General features: G+C 38.2%; 1 protein-coding gene across 2 annotated transcripts in view; it reads left to right on the plus strand.

The window, feature by feature from the left end:
- LOC105492154 (inositol 1,4,5-trisphosphate receptor type 2) overlaps nt 1-19,072 on the plus strand; it is a 493,933-nt gene that overhangs the window by 24,197 nt on the left and 450,664 nt on the right. The window lies entirely within an intron of this gene.

The following is a 19,072-nucleotide window of genomic DNA, read 5'->3' on the forward strand; positions in this document are numbered from 1 at the left end:
AGCTTGGGGTACTTGTGCTAACACTCAATAATGGCTCTAACATTAAAATTTAAGTTCTAGATTTGATCTGTCGTGTATACTGCTCTATCCCCAGTGCTTAGAACAGTGCCTGGTTCATAATCAACACTCAATAAATATTTGTTGAATGAAGAAATCAATGACAAAAGGAGCATTTTATTTTTTTAGTATGTGGCAAGTGTGGATTTTTTTGGTTACTTATATTTTATCAGTTCTTTACTAGCTGTGTGACCTTCATGGCTACATTTACTTCTACTGAAAGGAACAGACACCCACATAAGCGAAATAGAAGCTGGCTGGTTTGTATTGCTGGGAAGTTCAAGGGAGGGATCTGGCTTTAGGTACAACTGGAACCAAGGGCTCCATTGATGACACCAGGATTTTGCCTCTCTTTCTTGACTTCTCTCCTTCTTGTAGGCTTTGTTCTCTGGCAGATTTTTTCCCAGCCATGGTGGGGAAGAATGGTTTCTAGGCCTATAATTTTCCTCTTGATGCTTGATCTTAGAAGGAAGTGGAACCTGTGTGGCATATCTGCTTCTCGAAAAGCACTTTGGCCCTGCTTGGGTTAAGTACTTGCTCCTTTGGATCAAGAGCTGTGTCTGGGGGTAATGGGAGAGAAAGAAGCCAGCTTAGGTCTCATACCTTTCCTTGGGTGGTGGAGGAATTCTGTTGATTCTTCATGCCATGTTAAGAGTTGTACCTGGGAAAGAGAAGTCTCTGAAAGGGAAAGAAAAAGACTAAACTGTAACTGATATCCATGGCTCCTTTCATGAATAGTTTAATTTGGGGTTGATATTATGGTCTTAAGATGTCAGCAGGTCCATTGAGTGTCACTTACCAGGCAGCTGGTTTTCTGGATGCTATCACCAAAGACACTTACATTCTGAAAGTAAAGACTATCTTTCTTGCAGAATTTTTAATAATTAGGAGAATAAATACCGACATCTGTACAAAAGAAAAAAACTAGGAGAGCATTATAGGAATCTTGTAAAACCTGTTATATAACACAGAGAGCTGCTGTCTTCAGACTACAGAGGCAGTGATTTGGATTCCTCACATGTGACATTGTGTTCCAGCTTTGACTTCTCACCTGCCCTCTGATGCCTCCAGCAGGACATTGGCATGGACTGAACACATTGTACTTGGCTGGGTTCATAAGTGGAATCAGTGCAGGTTGATTTTGAGTGGGGAAGGAAATACTTTGCAATGTATGGGTATTGCTGAAATACTTTTCTATGTGTTTTATTACAGTGGAACATAGTATCAATGACCAAGATTTCAAATGACTACAATTTCAATTATTCTTTTTTTGACATCTATTTCATTTAACATGGATTTTCGAATAATGCATATATATGTATATATGTGTATATATATGTATATATTTATGTGTGTGTATATATATCTCCCTTCTTTTTAATTTTTTTGAGACCGTGTCTTGCTGTTACCCAGGCCCGAGTGCAGTGGTGCAATCTCGGCTCACTGCAACCTCCACCTGCCGGGTTCAAGTGATTCTCGGGCCTTAGCCTCCTGAATAGCTGAGATTACAGGTGCGCACCACCATGCCTGGCTGAATTTTGTATTTTTAATAGAGACGAGGTTTCACCATGTTGGCCAGGCTGGTCTAATAGTGCATATATATATATATTTCTTAAAGAGAAGAGGGATATTTTCTTTGTATAATTATTGTGAAAGTTTGAGAATAACACCCTTAGGATGATTCAAATGCATTTAAATCTTTCACATGTATTTTGATAAATTGAGATGGTTGCAATGGGCCGGGCATGGTGGCTCATACCTGTAATCCCAGCACTTTGGGAGGCCGAGGCAAGAGGATTGCTTGAGCAAACGTGCTTGAGACCAGAGTGGGAAACGTGGTGAAACCCTGTCTCTACAAAAAGACAAAAATTACCCAGGCATGGTGGCAGGTGCCTGTAGTCCCAGCTGCTACCACTCAGTAGTTCCAGATCCTTATCCTGAAGTTCTTTTCATGTTTAGTAACAAAATGTGAACTTACCCAGAATATTCCCACACATTTATTCTTTTATTTCCCCTTAAGACATAGTGAAGGGATTCAACTAGAAGGTAGTGTGGTACTTGACACACAATGGGTGGTCAGCTATATTTGTTTAAAAAAGGATGAGTGAATGTAAATTAATGTTTAACAAACAGTATAGTGTCAGAGTAGAGGGTACCACAGTCTCTTGTTTTTTTTTCAAGGCTTTTTCTATGTCTTGATTTTTCCTATTAAAAATCATGTTTGAATAACATTTTCCACCAAGAAGTTGAGTCCATTCATATTTACTGAACTCAGTAAGTGAATATTCAGTGTTTACTCTGTGCCAGGCAGGGTCTAGTTTTTGGACTCTGAAGTACTTAACTGCACCATATTTATGGTCATTACTGTCTTGCCATATATAATTCCACTCCAAAATCAATATAACAGCTCTCAAAGAAAGAGCAACTGTTTGTATCTCCACTGAAATTTCCTGCTGTGCTCCCTAGTTGGGAGATTGATAGCTTTTGACAAACGTATTTATGGACGCTCACTTTTCTTACCTGGATTGCTCTGCTGGTTTCCAAAGCGGTCTTCCCACTTCTGTCTCTCTCTTCCCCACCAGTCTATCTATTCTCAACTCAGCAGCCAGAGGGATCTTTTTAGAAATAGGCCAGATCATGTTGACCTATCTGCGCTCGCAATGCTCCTGTCTCACTCAGAATGAAAACAAGAGTGTTTCCTATGACTTAGGAGGCCCTGCAGCTCTGGCCTTCCATTCCCTGATGGTTCAGATGTCCTTGCCAATCACCTCCTTCCTGGCTCCTGCCAGCCATATTGGCTTCTTTGCAGATCTTGGAACATGCTGAACGTGGTCTCACTGTAGAGTCATTGCCCTGGAAGGCAGTTCTCCTACATGTCTCCCTCACCTTCTTTAAGTCTTTTTACCATGTTTTTTTTTTTTTTTTAAATGGAGTTTCGTTCTTGTTGCCCTGGCTGGAGTGCAATGGCGTGATCTTAGCTTACTACAACTTCCACCTCCTGAGTTCAAGCAATTATCCTGCCTCAGCCTACCGAGTAGCTGGGATTACAGGCACCCGCCACCACGCCCGACTATTTTTTTTTTTTTTTTGTATTTTTAGTAGAGACGGGGTTTCACTATGTTGGCCAGGCTGGTCTTGAACTCCTGACCTTGTGATCCACCTGCCTTGGCCTCCCAAATGCTGGGATTACAGGCGTGAGCCACGTGCCCAGCCAGTTTTACTGTGCTTCCTTTTTTCTATAGTGTTTATCCCTTAGCGCGCTATGTAATTTATTGATTTACTATGCATATTGCTTGTGATTTGTCTCCTCCCCACTCCCTCCTGCAAGAGTATTAGTTTTGTTTGCTCTTAGATCAATGCCTGGCACAAAGTAGCTGGTCAGTAAATATTTGTGGAATGAATGCATTTCTTTGTGAAGATATTTAAATTCATTTTTTTCTGAAATTACTGTCTTACTGGTGAACTTCTTTCAACAATTAAGCAGTAATAAATAATGATGATGAAAATGGCAATAGCCAATCATTTTTGAGTATGTACTTGGTGTCAGGTGTTGAATAAATAACATTAATAATGATGATAATGATGACTAACCTTTATTGCATATAACTTTGTACTGAACATTTTGCTTTATTAAATCAGTTAATTTTCAAATAAACCCTATGAGGTTAGTACTAGTATTATCTCAATTTTGTAGTTAGGCCAGAGAAATGACTTTTCCGACATTATAGATTTAGCATGGGACAGATAACAATTGTGATATTAGACTCTTAAATAGAAAAATATATTGTTAAATTTATATTTTCCCATTTTAGTCCTATTGGGTTAGAAACCAGTATGTCTCTTTAGGAGTTTTTATTTGTGGTGATGATCACTGTCTGAAGGATTCGGGCTTAGAATTAGGGGTCTCTGGCATGGTATGGTAGTTTACGCCTGCAATCCCAGCACTTTGGGAGGCTGAGGTGGGTGGATCTCTTGAGCCCAGGAGTTCAAGACCAGCCTAGGCAACATGGCAAAACCCCATCTCTACTAAAAGTACAAAAATTAGCCAGGTGTGGTGGTGCATGCCTGTAGTCTCAACTAATAGGGAGGCTGAAGTGGGATGAGTGCTTGAACAGGGAGGTCGAGGTTGTAGTGAGCCGAGATTGCAGCACTGCACTCCAGCCTGGGTGACAGAGTGAGACCTTGTCTCAAAATAAAAAATAAATAAAATAAATAAATTAGGAGTCTGTTGTATTTATAGATAAATTCATTATCTATTATTAATTATAAATTCTACTTTAAGAGTACTACTATTTCTGCCTCTAGGGGTTAGAAATAATATCCAGCCTATAAGCCAGGGAAATGATTTAATTTAATGTATACAGATGTAGCTCTTTTCAGCCATCTGACTTTTCTGCTTGTTTTTGTTTCCTTTTGATTTTCCCCTTGGTTGGCTCAGCTTTCAGAGGTCATGTGGGTTGCTTCATTATTTTCAGGTAAGGACTTATTCACTCCCTCCCAGAAAGAGAGGTCTCTGCACTTTAATTAAAATGCTTCAGAAGAAGGCGTATCTGTCATTCTAGCCACAATTAGTCCCTTGCCAGTAACTTGAATAAATCTGAGAATATTTTCTTTGTGCACAGAAATGTCTTAAAAGAGGGATTGTACGCCCATTGAGTCCATCCATACCAATTAAAGGTGTGAATTTGGAGTGACAACTGTATTTTTCTTCTAAAACCCATATTTATTCACATTTAGCCAATGTCAAATGTTGGAAGTTCTGTCTGAAGGAATTACCTGGGAATGGGAAGTCGTTTTGTTTTTTAGCTTTTTCCTTTTCTGGTAGTTTTCAGAAAGATTCTAGTTTTTAGTTGACTCAGAAACAACAGTCATCTGCTTGTAACTTTCACAAGGTAACTTAAAATTATTTCTTTATTTTTTATTTATATATAATAGTTGCACGTATTTTGAGAGTACATGTGATATTCTGTTACTTGTGTATAATGTGTAATGATCAGATTTACACCCTCAAGTTTCTGGTAGTATGAGTCTAGTTTCTCATGCTGTAATGACTCTGGGAATTGGTCTACAGTCGCCCGAGGTTTTTCTGGCCAGGGAAGTTCTCTTGCCAACTATTTCCTCCTAGGAATGTTTCTCTTTTATGTCTGATCAGTCAGGAAGTGGTAGTTGGTTCTCATGTTCATCTCTTTTTGAAGAAGGAGGCATGAAGAACAGGGAAGAGGCAGGTCCTTAGGCTACAGAATGAATCACTGACTGCATTGTAGTCTGAAGATTTCAAAGGAAAAAAATATTTTGGTTAACTGATGTTCTGTTCTCTGTAGGAGCTCTTACTAACTGGATTATTTTCAGAGGTCTCCTCTAGCCATCCACTTCTAGAATATGTAATTAAATGTTACTTTATGGTTTGCTGAGGGTATGAGCCAAGGACAAACAGCTATATCATTATTACATACTTGCTTCATCTTTCCTTCCTATAATCTTTCTTTCTTTCTGCTCTATCATCGCTTACCTCATTTTGTCTTCTGCAGTTTGTTTTCTTTACCTTTAAAATATCAATGGATTCATTTAACATTTTTTTTTTTTGCACTTACTATATGCCAGTCACTGTGCTGGGTATTGAGGAGATAAAGATTAAAAATATACTGTGCTGTCCCCAAGGAGCTCATTGTTTATTGGAGACATGTAGTTAGAGGTATCATACAATAAGATAACAGCTTGAACTATAATACAATAAGATAACAGCATGTCAAATATGGTGGGATCCTAGGAGACCCTAAGCCCCTGGAGGATGGGTGAGCGTGGGGGTTTTTAGTTAAACATAAGTTCAGTGTAAGCCAAGAAAATAATAGTTTTTAAAAAGCCAAACCTGTAAATTTAGGCTATATTTTAGAAATAGAATGGAGATATGAAAACCATATGATGAAAACAGTTAAGGAAACTGGCATGTTAATATTCCATATATGCTCAAAAAGAATATATTTTCTATTTTATGTGCGTCCATTAGATCAGGCTTGTTGATTATAAGTTTCAAAGCTTATATCCTTACAAATTTTGTCAGTTTGCTCTATCAGTAATTAAGAAGTGTGTTGAAATCTCCCAGTAAGATAGTGTATTGTTAATTTCTCCCTGTAATTTTGTACATTATGTTTATTTTGAGGCTGTTGCATATACATTTAGAATTTGTGTATCTTCTTAAAGCAGCGAAACACTTCTCATGATGTAATGGCTCTCTTTATTCTGAATAAAGCTTTTTTCTCTTTTTTTGATTTTTCTGATCTATAGATATCTGTCTATCTAGATAGATATATATATCTCCTCTGCAGTTTGTTGAGAAACATTTCTAGGAGGAAATAGTTGGATATATATATAAATTTAAAGAGACAGAGTCTCACTATGTGGCCCAGGCTGGTCTTGAACTTCTGAGCTCAGATGCTCCTCCTGTCTCAGTCTTGCAAAGTGCTAGCATTACAGGCATGAGCCACCATGCCTGGCCTATTTGTCTGATATTATCACTGCTACTATACTTTTCTTTTTAAAAAATTATTTTTATTTTTTTTAGAGACAGGGTCTTGCTCTGTTGCCCAGGCTGGAGTGCAGTGACATGATCATAGCTCATTATAGCCTCCACTACCCAGGCTCAAGTGATCCTCCTCAGCCTTCAAGTAGCTGAGACCACAGGTGCATGCAATACGCCAGGCTAATTTTTAAAATTTTTTTGTAGAGACAGGGTCTTGCTATGTTGCCCAGGCTGATCTTGAACTCCTTGCCTCAAGTGATCTTCTCATCTCACCTTCCCAAAGCACTGGGATTATAGGCATAAGCTACCACCCCTGGCCCATACCTTCCATTGGCTAGTATTTTCCTGCTTTGTTTTGTTCTGTTCTTATATTCTAGGTATGACTCTTGTAAATAGCCTATGGCTGGATTTTTTCATCCAACTACAAAATCTAGCTTGTTTTTTTAACATGAGGTATTTTTATTTTGTTAAATCCTTACAACAGTTTCATTTTGCAGATGAGAAAGCTGAGGCCCAGAGTTTAAACAATTTGTCCAAAATTATACAGTGAGTAACTGGCAAAGAGCTGGGATCTGCAGTCTGACTTCTGGCACATGTACAACCAATACCAGAGTTTATTATCTCTATTGTCCAGAGGAAAAAAACTAGGGGTATCTTAAAATCTCTTGACATCTCTAGTTAGTACCTGATAACTGAGGGAGAGGTCAGGGCCTGAGAACCAATGATACAAAGACCCAGAGGGATCTATTTTAATTCTTCTTCATTTGAGTAGAGAGAGAGAGAGACAGGCATTCTCCAAAGCAAATCCAACCCTAGCGTGACGTCAAGGAAGGTAGCAGTAGGTGGTATGGTCAGCATCTTGGTTCCAGGCATCATGCCAATCATATCATATCTCTCATCATCCTTATGGAGGAACCGAAGCCCAGAGAGGTGAAATGATGAGGGCAGTCCTGATGCAAATTTTCCTTCTGGATCCTGTTGTTCAAGGTACGCATCTCCCATGCTGAAGGTTAAATGGAGGTCATTTGCCAACACATTTTGGGGGTTGGTTCTCTGTGCCATGTTTCCAGCCAGTCCCAGGTTGGAATGTTCTGGGCATAAAATATCCCTTAAGTGGCCATCCCTGATGCAGTGTCCACGTCCATGCCTTGGTCAGTGGCTACGTTGCCCAACCGCATGGCAGTGGGAGACTGGGACAGGACCTCCTGGGCCAGTGCTTGCCCCCAGTGGTAGGCGACATCACCCTCCTTGTTTTGGGCCACAGCGTGATTCACCAGCCCCAGTGCCCACTCAGTTGTCAGCCTGTGAAGATGAGCTCCTTCACCAGGGTCACCCCCAGGCAGCGTGGCAGCCTCTGAGTGCCTCCTGTCCCTGGGAGGAGCCCTCGAGTGGTCTCTCAATCAGTCCTGTGACTTTCGAGGAAGCTGCCACTTGGAGGTCACAGGCCAGGGCAAGCTCCAGGCCTCCACCCAAGGCGAACCCATCCATAGCCACAATGGCTATGGATGCTAACTATATATGTGTGATAACCTTCTCATCTAATGCTTCATATATCTTAAACTTCTTTCATATTTTCTCTATCCTTGTTGTCCTCTGCTTCATTCCAAGTAATTATTAAAACCTTTCTTCTAACATATTAATTAGCTGTGTCTGATTTACTGTCTTCAATCCACCTGCTTATTCAATAATTATTTTTCATTCCTAGGAATTCTTTACTAAATCTATCTGGCCATATTTTTTAAGGCGATGGGGTCTTGCTATGTCACCCATGCTCAACTCAAACTCCTGGGCTCAAGCAATTCCCCTGCCTCAACCTCCCAGGTAGCTGAGACTACAGGGGTGTACCACCATGCCAAGCTGTCTGACCATTTTTGATGTGTTCTTCCTCCTTGCCCTTTTTATAAAATTTATCTTCCATTTCTTCAAACATTTCATAATAGTTATTTTATATTTTTTTAGTTGATAATTACAATATTTGTTATTGTTTTTGGTGACTCATGCATAGTAACTTGTTTCCTTGTCTTATTAGTAATTTTAAAAATATTTGAGTTCATATTTCTTTGAATTTAATCTGTAGTATATCAAGTATAAAATTTTTTTTGGTCTTTTTTTCTGAACGGAAAGTTTTTTCTTGATCACAACTGTAAATTCTGGACAAAATGTAAAAAACAACTATGTGTAGGTCACCGAGAGTGACCAAAAGCAGACAGAAACCTGGGGTGGTGGAGGTGTCTGTACTTGGAAGAAGAGAGTGAAACTAGGTGGGTTTCTGATTTTTATGGCCCTTTTTCCCCCGAGAGCACCTGCAAATTGGTGTCAACCAGGTGGTGAAAACTCAGATAGGAATGACAGTGTGGTGGTGGTAAAGATCTGGACTTGAACTTGTCTAGTGAGTCACTTTTACTAGCACCAATGATTTTCTGGCTCTTTGCAGGTGGTTGAGAACTGGTAGTAGTTAAGGTCAGCTCAGCCACCACTAAATAATTGACCTCAACTGGTAGAGATGCCTGTTCATATTCTGAGAAAGGTACTTTGCAGATGCTTTGACTTTCATGAGAACTGTAATGGACAAGCTAGGACAAAATGCTTCACAAACTGACTTACAGTAACACTGGGTTCAAAGAGGTTGAGGAGGCAGGGTCAAGAGGATCAAGAAAAGGAAGTTATTAGATGGAGAAAGAGAAGCCCAGAAGAAAAAGTTATGATTATTTTTCTTTGGCTGGATTAAGACTGTAAGCTTTCAAAATATACAGGCAAATCCTCTCTGAAATCATTGTCAGATAGATGTGTTTCTCTTTGAAAGGTTGTATGTAACTTTTTAAGTTGCTTTTCCCCATAGTTTCAAAAGTACTGATACTCTGAAGATAATCGCTTCACAAGATGATGGCTTCTTGCAGTGCTTTTTTTTTTTTTTTTTTTTTTTAAATTATTGAGACGAAGTCTCGCTCTGTCGCCCAGGCTGGAGTGCAGTGGCAAAGTGATCTCAGCTCACTGCAAGCTCCGCCTGCCGGGTTCCCGCCATTCTCCCGCCTCAGACTCCTGAGTAACTGAGACTACAGGTGTCCACCACCGCGCCCAGCCAATTTTTTGTATTTTTAGTAGAGACGGAGTTTCACCGTGGTCTCGATCTCTTGACCTCGTGATCCGCCTGCCTCGGCCTCCCAAAGTGCTGGGATTACAGGCGTGAGCCACCACGTCCGGCCCTGCAGTGCTTTATAAAAAGATTAATATGTCAGAAACAGCATTCTCTTTGTAGTCATGTGATACCCATATTTTAAAAAGGTAGTTAATAGTTCAATCATTTGGTCAGGGTGATAGCATTCATCAAAAAAAATTTGAATTTATGGATTCATCCAGTATTTTTAGTAGTACTTCAAAGTTTAGTGTTTATGCTGTAATTTATGTGTGGGTATAGGTTAATTATGTCTTTCATGGAAAAATAAGTGGGAATATTTTGAATACCTAAGAGCAAGCACAATTCTAACTCTGAGTGAAACCAGTTTTAGAAATATTGGCAGCAACAAACCTATGCTTGATTGAAAAACTTATATATGGAATTAAACATACTTTTAATGTTTAAGCCAAAGTATGTGTTAGTCAAGAACATTATTGAAATTAGACATGTCTTAAAAGAGGAGATAATGCTAAATTTATTTGTTTAATTTTAAAAACCATTGAAAACCACACATTTCAAGTGGCAAACAAACGTGCACTTAACTCCTCTTGTCATCATAGACAGGCAAAATATGAGCGTAGCTGTGAGTGAATGTGGCATGTTACATCTGTTTTGCATTTATAAGTTAGAAACATTTTGGCAGAAAGTTTTGCAATGAAATTACTTGCTTCTTAGCATGATTTGAATTATTTATGGTCTTGTACAGGAGAGCCCATAGGACCTCCTATATAAGGAGATGTAAGGTGGGAAACTGGACATTTGTAGAACCTTGCATTTCTTAAGTTATTCTGGATTATGAGAAAAATTAATTACCATACAAACATGAATTAACATCCTTGGGATCGACTTCTTATTTGGGCAACTTGAGTGTTGGCTAAATTAAAAAATATACATATTACTAAATGGCAAGATACTACATTTTAAAAATAATGTGTTCTAAGACGATGGTGAATGAATGGAACAAAACCACTTAGTGCTAGTATTTAGCTTGTAATGATAAAATAATTTGTAAGCTTCTAAAAAATAGATGCTAAACACTTAAACTTTCAAACTACAGTGTATAAATTATGATACATGTCAGAGGGCGCTAGTGAAGGATGATAAGCCAACTCTAGTCACAAAACAGGAGAAGAGAAACAAGAAACCACAGAAATACGAGGAACTTGTGGGAACACAGCTGCCCCATTTAAAAAATGCGGCACAGTGAGGTTCAGTAACTAGCATAAACACAGCTGGTCAAGGATGAGAAGTCAGGTTTTTTTCTTCTCTTCTACTGCTGCTTCTAAATGCAGGTGAAGGAGGGAGTTGAATGACGTGCCAGAGTTGTGGGGGCCTGTGGTAGATTGGTGGGGTGGAGGGATAGTTTAGGTGAGAAGCCAGAAGATTGCAGCTGAGGGAGAAATTCATGTAGTCAAGCAGAGTGAAAATCCCAGTGTTGGGGGATCAAGTTATTTGTGATAAAGTTCTGAAAGTTCTTTTAAAGACAATTCTGCTGGGCACAGTGGCTCACGCCTATAATCCCAGCACTTTGGGAGGCCGAGGTGGGCGGATCACCTGAGGTCAGGAGTTCGAGACCAGCCTGACCAATCTCTACTAAAAATACAAAAATTTTCCGGGCACGGTGGCGTGCGCCTGTAATCCCAGCTACTCGGGAGCGTGAGACAGGAGAGTCACGTGAACCTGGGAGGCAGAGGTTGCAGTGAGCCGAGATCGCGTCGTTGCACTCCAGCCTGGGCAACAAAAGCAAAACTCCATCTCAAAATAAAAATAAAAATAAAAATAAAAATAAAAATAATTCCATGATGCTTATGAACCTGGTCACATCTTAACTGCCTCTCTAGTAAAAGCTTTTAGTAATGTCCGTTGTGGATGCCCCACCTTCTCTTTTTCCCCAAATTCATTTTATTTAAATACATTTCAGAGCCATTTTGTTAGAAATGAACTATATCACTTAGTGGTAAATGGATCAGATATATGTGGTAAACAAACATCAGGAAAATAATATGCTGATTTTATAATGTATGCCAGATGGAAATAGCATTTATGGCTTCATCAGAGAAAAGATACAACTAATATTTTATCAGTTATGTGGCATTTTCTTTGTAGCTGTTGGAATAATGAGGGACTGGAGACAAAGGAATTACTTGCTTTCTTTCAGAAATCTATTTAAAAATCTGATAGCCATACATTTTATACATTAATTTTTTATACCCCGTGTGTATTCCTAAAATATATGCTGTTTAGTATAGCCTATATATGCATCTATACAATGGAATTATATAACATTTATTATTTTTGGACTTGAGTTTTTTAAAGCTCAACTTCATGTTTTTGAGATTTTTAGTGTCATTGCATGCAGTACAATTTATTCATTTTTTTGGTAGTTATCTATTGTATGAAATTATTCATTTAGTCATACCTTTTTTTTTTTTTTTTTTTTTTGAGACGGAGTCTCTGTCGCCCAGGCTGGAGGGCAGTGGTGCGATCTCAGCCCACTGCAACCTCCACCTCCCTGGTTCAAGCAATTCCCCTGTCTCCGCCTTCTGAGTAGCTGGGATTACAGGTGCAGGCCACCAAGCCCAGCTAATTTTTTTTTTGTATTTTTAGTAGAGACAGGGTCTCACCATGTTGGCCAGACTGGTTTTGAACTCCTGACCTCAGGCAATCCGCCCGCCTCAGCCTTCCAAAGTGCTGGGATTACAGGTGTGAGCTACCACGCCCGACCTAGTCATAACTTCTTTATCCATGTTACTATTGATGAAAATTGTGTTTTTTTCAGTTGTTGCTATCATAAACAGTTTTGCCTCGAACACTCTTGTTCATACATGTCTTCAGATGCAAGTTTGTAAGATTTCTGTAGAGCATATATGTGTCTAGAAATACAAATGGTGAATAGAAGGGCAAGCACATGTTCAACTTTTAAATGTCACATTTTTTCCAAAGTACTTTTTCTAATTTCTGCTCCCTATGGCAGTGAATGAAAATTTGCATTCATCCAAAACCTTACTAACATTTAAATTTTTTCCTACCTTACTTTTTACCAATTTGTTGGATATGTAGTAAGATTTTAATTTGACTTAAATTTTTTTCTGATTACAAATGAAGTTGAACATTTTGTCAGACTTCTAAAAGATATTAGTGTTTCCTCAGGCTTGTTCATGAGTTATTTTGCATTTTTCTGTTTGGTTGTCTTTTTCTTATTGATTCTTAGGCATTCCTTATAAATTTCTGATACTAAACGTTTATAGCAAATGTCTTCTCTTAGTTTGTAACTTATGTGTTAAGGGATGCCGTTAGTATTTATGGCTTCTTTGTATGAATGAGAAAAAAGGCCTCTGTTGGCTGCACAGGCTGTTCTCTTGCACAAACATATGATTACTTCTGGGCAGATGCAGCTTGTGCCACGGTATATGGCTTCAACAGTGGAACATAGACCACATTTCAGAACTGATTTTGTGTACTGCCACCTTTTTTTTTTTTTTTTTTGAAACAGAGTCTCACTCTGTTGCTCAAGCTGGAGTGCAGTGGCCGTGATCTGGGCTCACTGCAACCTCCGCCTCCTGGGTTCAAGCGATTCTCCCACCTCAGTCTCCAGAGTAGCTGGGATTACAGGTGCGCGCCACCATGCCCTACTAATTTTTGTATTTTTTGTAGTGATGGGGTTTCGCCATATTGACCATGCTGTTCTCGAACTCCTGACCTCAGGTGATCTGCCCACCTCAGCCTACCAAAGTGCTGGGATTAGAGGCCTGAGCCTCTGTGCCCAGATGCTACCACCTTTTTTATAATATGCTTGTACAAATGAATAAGCATAGCAGTGGCCTTGTGAGTCTTCTGTCTCTTTATATTGTCCTTGGGTGGATGGAAGTCTTACTTTTAATGTAGACAAACTTACTGGTCTTTTACATTTTATCCTTTTTATTTAGTCTGGCTTAAATAATTTTTTCTACTCTCCTGTTCATAAATATCATCATCCATGTATTCTAAATGTTTTATAGCTTTACTTATCACATTTGAGACTTTAATTCATGTGGTATTAACTTTTTATGTGAAGAAGGGATTGTGTCATTTTTCCCCAAATAGACAACTAATTATCCTAACATCATTTAATAGTTCATCCTTTCCTTACCTTAATGTGTTTTGGTGTTGAGTTTCTAGATATGGCACAAATCAGGAAGGCATTATGCAAATTAATGATGTTTATAAAATACTTCAGTATACAATTGTGCTTTCTAATTTTAGATACTATAAAAATGGAATTACGGAATTATGAGATGTTAAAGCTGGAATAGACATCAATGAAAGTCAGTTAGCATTTCAGTAAAAAATATTGGAGTGTCTACTACATCTCCATTATTGTAACATGCATGTATACTTGGAAAGCAGAGTATGTGGATATATAAGAGAATACAAGTTCAGCCTGGTAGAACAGAAGGAGGGAGCCAAGTCTTTGGTCTTGTAGATCTGGGTCCAAATCTTAGCTTTGCTCATGAGCTGTCATCTCCACCATTATCATCTGATCTCTCTAATCTGCAAGAGAAAATATTTTGCAAAATTGTTTTGAAATTAGTAATTATGTTTATAAACATATAGAGCAGTATTTGGCATGCAGTTGGTGATTGATAGATTATAGTTGTTATTTGGTTGGGAAGATAAGACTAATGTGTATGTCATACTTATATCTTGTAAACTAGAAGATACTCTAAAATTGCTATGAGATTTCAGAGAAGATTCTCCCATCAGGGGGAATATAGCTTCAATGAAGAAATGAAACTTGAAGATGTGTTCAAAGGATGGATTTCAGGTAATTTCTGTAGATTGAAGCCAGGTTGGAAGGATGGATTTCAGTTATGTTTCTGGACATGGACAGCAGTAGAGTGTCTTTTTTTGTTTTTGAGACAGAATCTCGCTCCATCGCCCAGGCTGGAGTGCAGTGGCACCATCTCCGCTCACTGTAAGCTCCGCCTCCCGGATTCGCGCCATTCTCCTGCCTCAGCCTCCCCAGTAGCTGCGACTACAGGCGCCCGCCACCACGCCCGGCTAATTTTTTGTATTTTTAGTAGAGATGGGGTTTCACCGGGTTAGCCAGGATGGTCTCGATCTCCTGACTTCGTGATCCGCCTGCCTCGGCCTCCCAGAGTGCTGGGATTACAGGCGTGAGCCACCGCGCCCGGCCAGCAGAGTGTCTTAAACAACAAAAACCTAGAAATCAGATAAGAAAGCAAATGCATTTTCTCTTGACTGTTGGCATTTGTGAAAATAATTAATAGTGTACTTTATTTTTAACAAGGTATCAGTGGACTTGAATTTAATGCATAAACATAGCTTTTTCATGTAGATATTATACTTCTCACAGAATTTTTAAGACTCTTGTTATGTCCAGTTAAAATTCCATTCACATTTACAAAATTCATACTTATGTGTAAAATCAAAGTAGCTATTAAATTTTCCTTATACTTTCGAAGATCTAATCGTTGAGTGATTTTTTGTTGTAAGTAAATTTGAACAAATAATTTACAGTTATGACCATATGAAGAGAAAAATAGGTAGAAAAAACAATGGGTTTTATGTTAGATGAGTTTTAGTGAAAAATTGAGAATTTTAGGCTAGTGCTATAAATCACTAGTTAGTTCTAAGAAAAATAAATGTAGCCCATTAAGATGTGCACTGAGGGATTGGATTGAAAGATGCTACCTGAGATATTGTTTTTTAGAGCAGGCTCTTTTGGCCTTTTTCAGGATATGACATTTTTGATAATTTTCTGGGACATACCTACATAGGGAATATTTCCAAATCTCTCTTCCGTCTCCTATTAGTCAACCGTTTATTGCTTCTAGTTATTTTATTGTTTATGTTAACTATCAAAAATAGCATCACTGATTTTAAATGTCACTTTAATCATCAATTAATTATTTAGCACCATCTATATTTTAAGCATAATGCTTAAAGATGGCCCTATAATGGTGAGTAAGACAGAAATGGGCTGACTCTCTTGGAGTTTATAATGATGTTGCATATATATATATGTGTGTGTGTGTGTGTGTGTGTGTGTATATGTATATATGAAATTATAAAGTTATACTGGACTGTGATACAGTCTATTGGTAGAGGATGGCCTAGAGTATTGTAGGAGTGCAGAGCAGATCCTCCTACTCCATTTAAAGAGCGTTAGAGAGCTTTTTAAAACACACAGTCCTTGTCCCCAGAGAGTTTTATTCTAATAGGTCTGGACAAAGGAAAGATTTTTTTTTTGGTTATCCTTACTATTTTTAACTCCCCAAATGATTCAGCCAAATTTGGGGAACATTGATCATGAGTGGTTAAAATGGACAAAATCATGACATGGTCTAAATGAGTTAACTAGGGATGGAATAGATCAATGTTTTTCAGATGATTTTCTTCTCATGGACCAAAGGTCAGTCTTTATATTTATCCCTGTTTGGTTGTAAATTCTGGTCCTTAGGTTATAAAAGTTAACTGCCCTACTGGTGGGTGGGAGAACCTGGCTTATCAGTGGTACACATGTAAAGGACCTGGAATTATTGTTTACTATAAACCCAATGAAAGTCAGAGGGGAACCTTAACTACCACAGGAGCTACTAAAATTGTAGGATGCATTTCTGTAAGTTTAGTATCAGAAAGAAGGAGGTAATAGTCCTCTGTACTCTGCCCTTGTTGGGACGCATCTAGACTCATGTGGATAGTCTCTAGGATCACAGGTGAGGGGATGCTGGCACTTGGGGTGTATGAAGGATGTTGAACTCCTGGTAAATATCCACATGGGGAAGGACTGGAGAGAAATCAGTTTGCTCATCTCAGAAAAAGAAAACTTAGTCTATATAGTTCCAGAAGAAAGAACTGGGAAAAGACAGGGAGAGTTAGTTGGGAAGCCGACATCATTTATTCACTGACTCATTTATTTATTTAACAAATATATATTTAGTATCTATTGCACTTCATTCTAGTAGATGCCAAGGATATAATGATAAACAAGATGGATTCAATCTCTGACTTCATGGAGCTTAAAATTTATTGGAAGACTCAAGACAGTTAGGCAAGTAGATAGAAGAAAATGGGATAAGTACTGGGAAAGATAAGGTACTATTTCACCTCCATATAAAACACATTTCTAATATTAGTGCTGTCAGAATGATGGTAAATGGTAAATACATTGGCCTTGGAAGTATTCAAGAAGAGGCTGTTGGGGATATTGTAGAAGTTGTTCTAGGATTTTGGCATTAAAAGTCAAAAAGGATTCCAACTACCATTAAAATCCTGTTTGACTTTTAATGCCAGTGTCATGTATGTCTTGTAACAGATTCAGACTCCTTGCTTCTTCGTGTCCTTTCCTTCCTTCCATTCTCTTCAAATTCAGTTCCAATTCTTTGAGTCTTCAGGATGAAATGACTGCCTTTGTGATTTTCACAGACGTTTTTGTGTAAGGAATAGGACAAATTTTTAGAACTGAAGTCATTCTTAGTTATTATGCTTTTATCTGGGCTATCAGATAATTGAGGATAGATATTAGCGTTCACATAAATACACTGCCATCTGATTTATAGCTTCAGTTCCCATTCTTCTTGATGGCTGGTCCACACAGGCAGGGACTCAGTGACATTCATAAGAGTCTGTGTTTTTGTGGGAATGCACAGGTACAAGGAATGAATAGAATGTCAGTGTCATTTGTAATTTTTACATTATCAAATTTTTATGTGCTCTAAATAAGACCGTTTTGACCATTGTATTAGAATTCTTAACATGTCTTGACCAATTAGAAAAGCCAACCTTTCCCTCACAGCCCTTTTATTTACATCTTATGTTGTAATATTCTTAGAACTATTGGAGCCTTTCAGATTCAATGTTACAGGCTGAAGTTGGATATTGTGGAAGTTTGGGTTTGCTTTCTCTTGACCCAATGTGACTTCCTGTTTCTAATAAATCAGTTTTTAGAGACTCTTAAAAGGAATTTCTTGCATGCCTGGCAGCCCTTGTAAAACCACATTTTAGTAAACCAGTGTGAATGAAGGATATATTAAAAAAATCAAAGAACTGTATTTCTTGACCAAATCAGCATATTGTTTTATGGAAATTGAATCCCACAGAAAAATCTGTTGATTTAGGAAGTGTCTGCTTCCAGTAACTAGATAAACTAGGAACCAAAAGTTTCATTTTGATTAAGTCAGTCATCCTAGTTCAACTCCTATGGTGGAGTTGATGCATGCTAGTGAGTCTGGTTAATACTTCTTCTTCTTCTTTTTTTTTCTTTTTTAAACTACCAGGTTGCAATTTGGACATCTCCCTTTAAATGATTCATATACATGTAATTAATTAACATGCATTCTCACAATATTCTGGGGAAAAACCTGGGTATTCACATCATGTAACCGATGGAGAAATGAACGTTAGTGAGTCTGGTGTTAACAGATCTTTCTCTTTGAGCAAGAGATTCATGTCTCTTGGCTCTCAATTCAGAGATTCAGCTTCTCTGTCTTGAAATTGTCCTACAAATTGTCTTCTCATAAATATTTTAATAGAGATTAAACATGTTGTTGTGGCTACAAAGGCAGTTTATTCATCTGACTTATATTTGTTGAGCACTTGTAGTGTGTCAGACACTCTTCTAGAAGCAGAGAATATGTGAAGACACAAGGTTCTTGATTTTATTTGTCCATTGAATGGAAACTGCCAGAAGTCGTACTAGGTACTTTAAAAATACTAAGTCATTTAATCTTTCTAACAATGCAGTGAGGTAGATATTTTTATCCTTATTGTTTAGGTATAAAGAAGGAGGCCTGAAGTCACCTAGCTAGGAAGTGGCCAAGCCAGAGATTGAATGCAGGCCAGGAAGGCATAACCACCTACTCTATGGGCACTCCAGAAGCCTGATCTCATAAGCTTACATCTTCCCTGTAAAACATACGTACACGCAGGAAAAAAAAAAAAAAAAAGACAGGAAAATAAAAACTGTGGGTAATCTGACCACTCTTAATATTTTGCTGTGTTCCATTTCTTATATATGTATGTGTAGAAGTGCATGTGTGTGTGTTTAAGCATACATGTATCTTATTGATTGGTTACCACTACATTCACAACACACTGTAAACATTTTGCAGGCCAGTGCATTTTGTTTAATGTAGTTTTAAACAGCTCCACAGTGTTCCATGTCATGAGTTATCTAACTAGTTTCCTACTACTTAACAATGTTTCCTATGTTTCAATTTCATAAACCAGGCTTTAATTAATATATCTACAACCAAATCTTTTTACAGACCCATGATTATTAAAAAATTACTTAGTGAAGAAAGGTATTAAAACTTTTGGTA

Source organism: Macaca nemestrina, chromosome 10, assembly GCF_043159975.1.
Source record: "Macaca nemestrina isolate mMacNem1 chromosome 10, mMacNem.hap1, whole genome shotgun sequence".
Classification (NCBI taxonomy): Eukaryota; Metazoa; Chordata; class Mammalia; order Primates; family Cercopithecidae; genus Macaca; species Macaca nemestrina.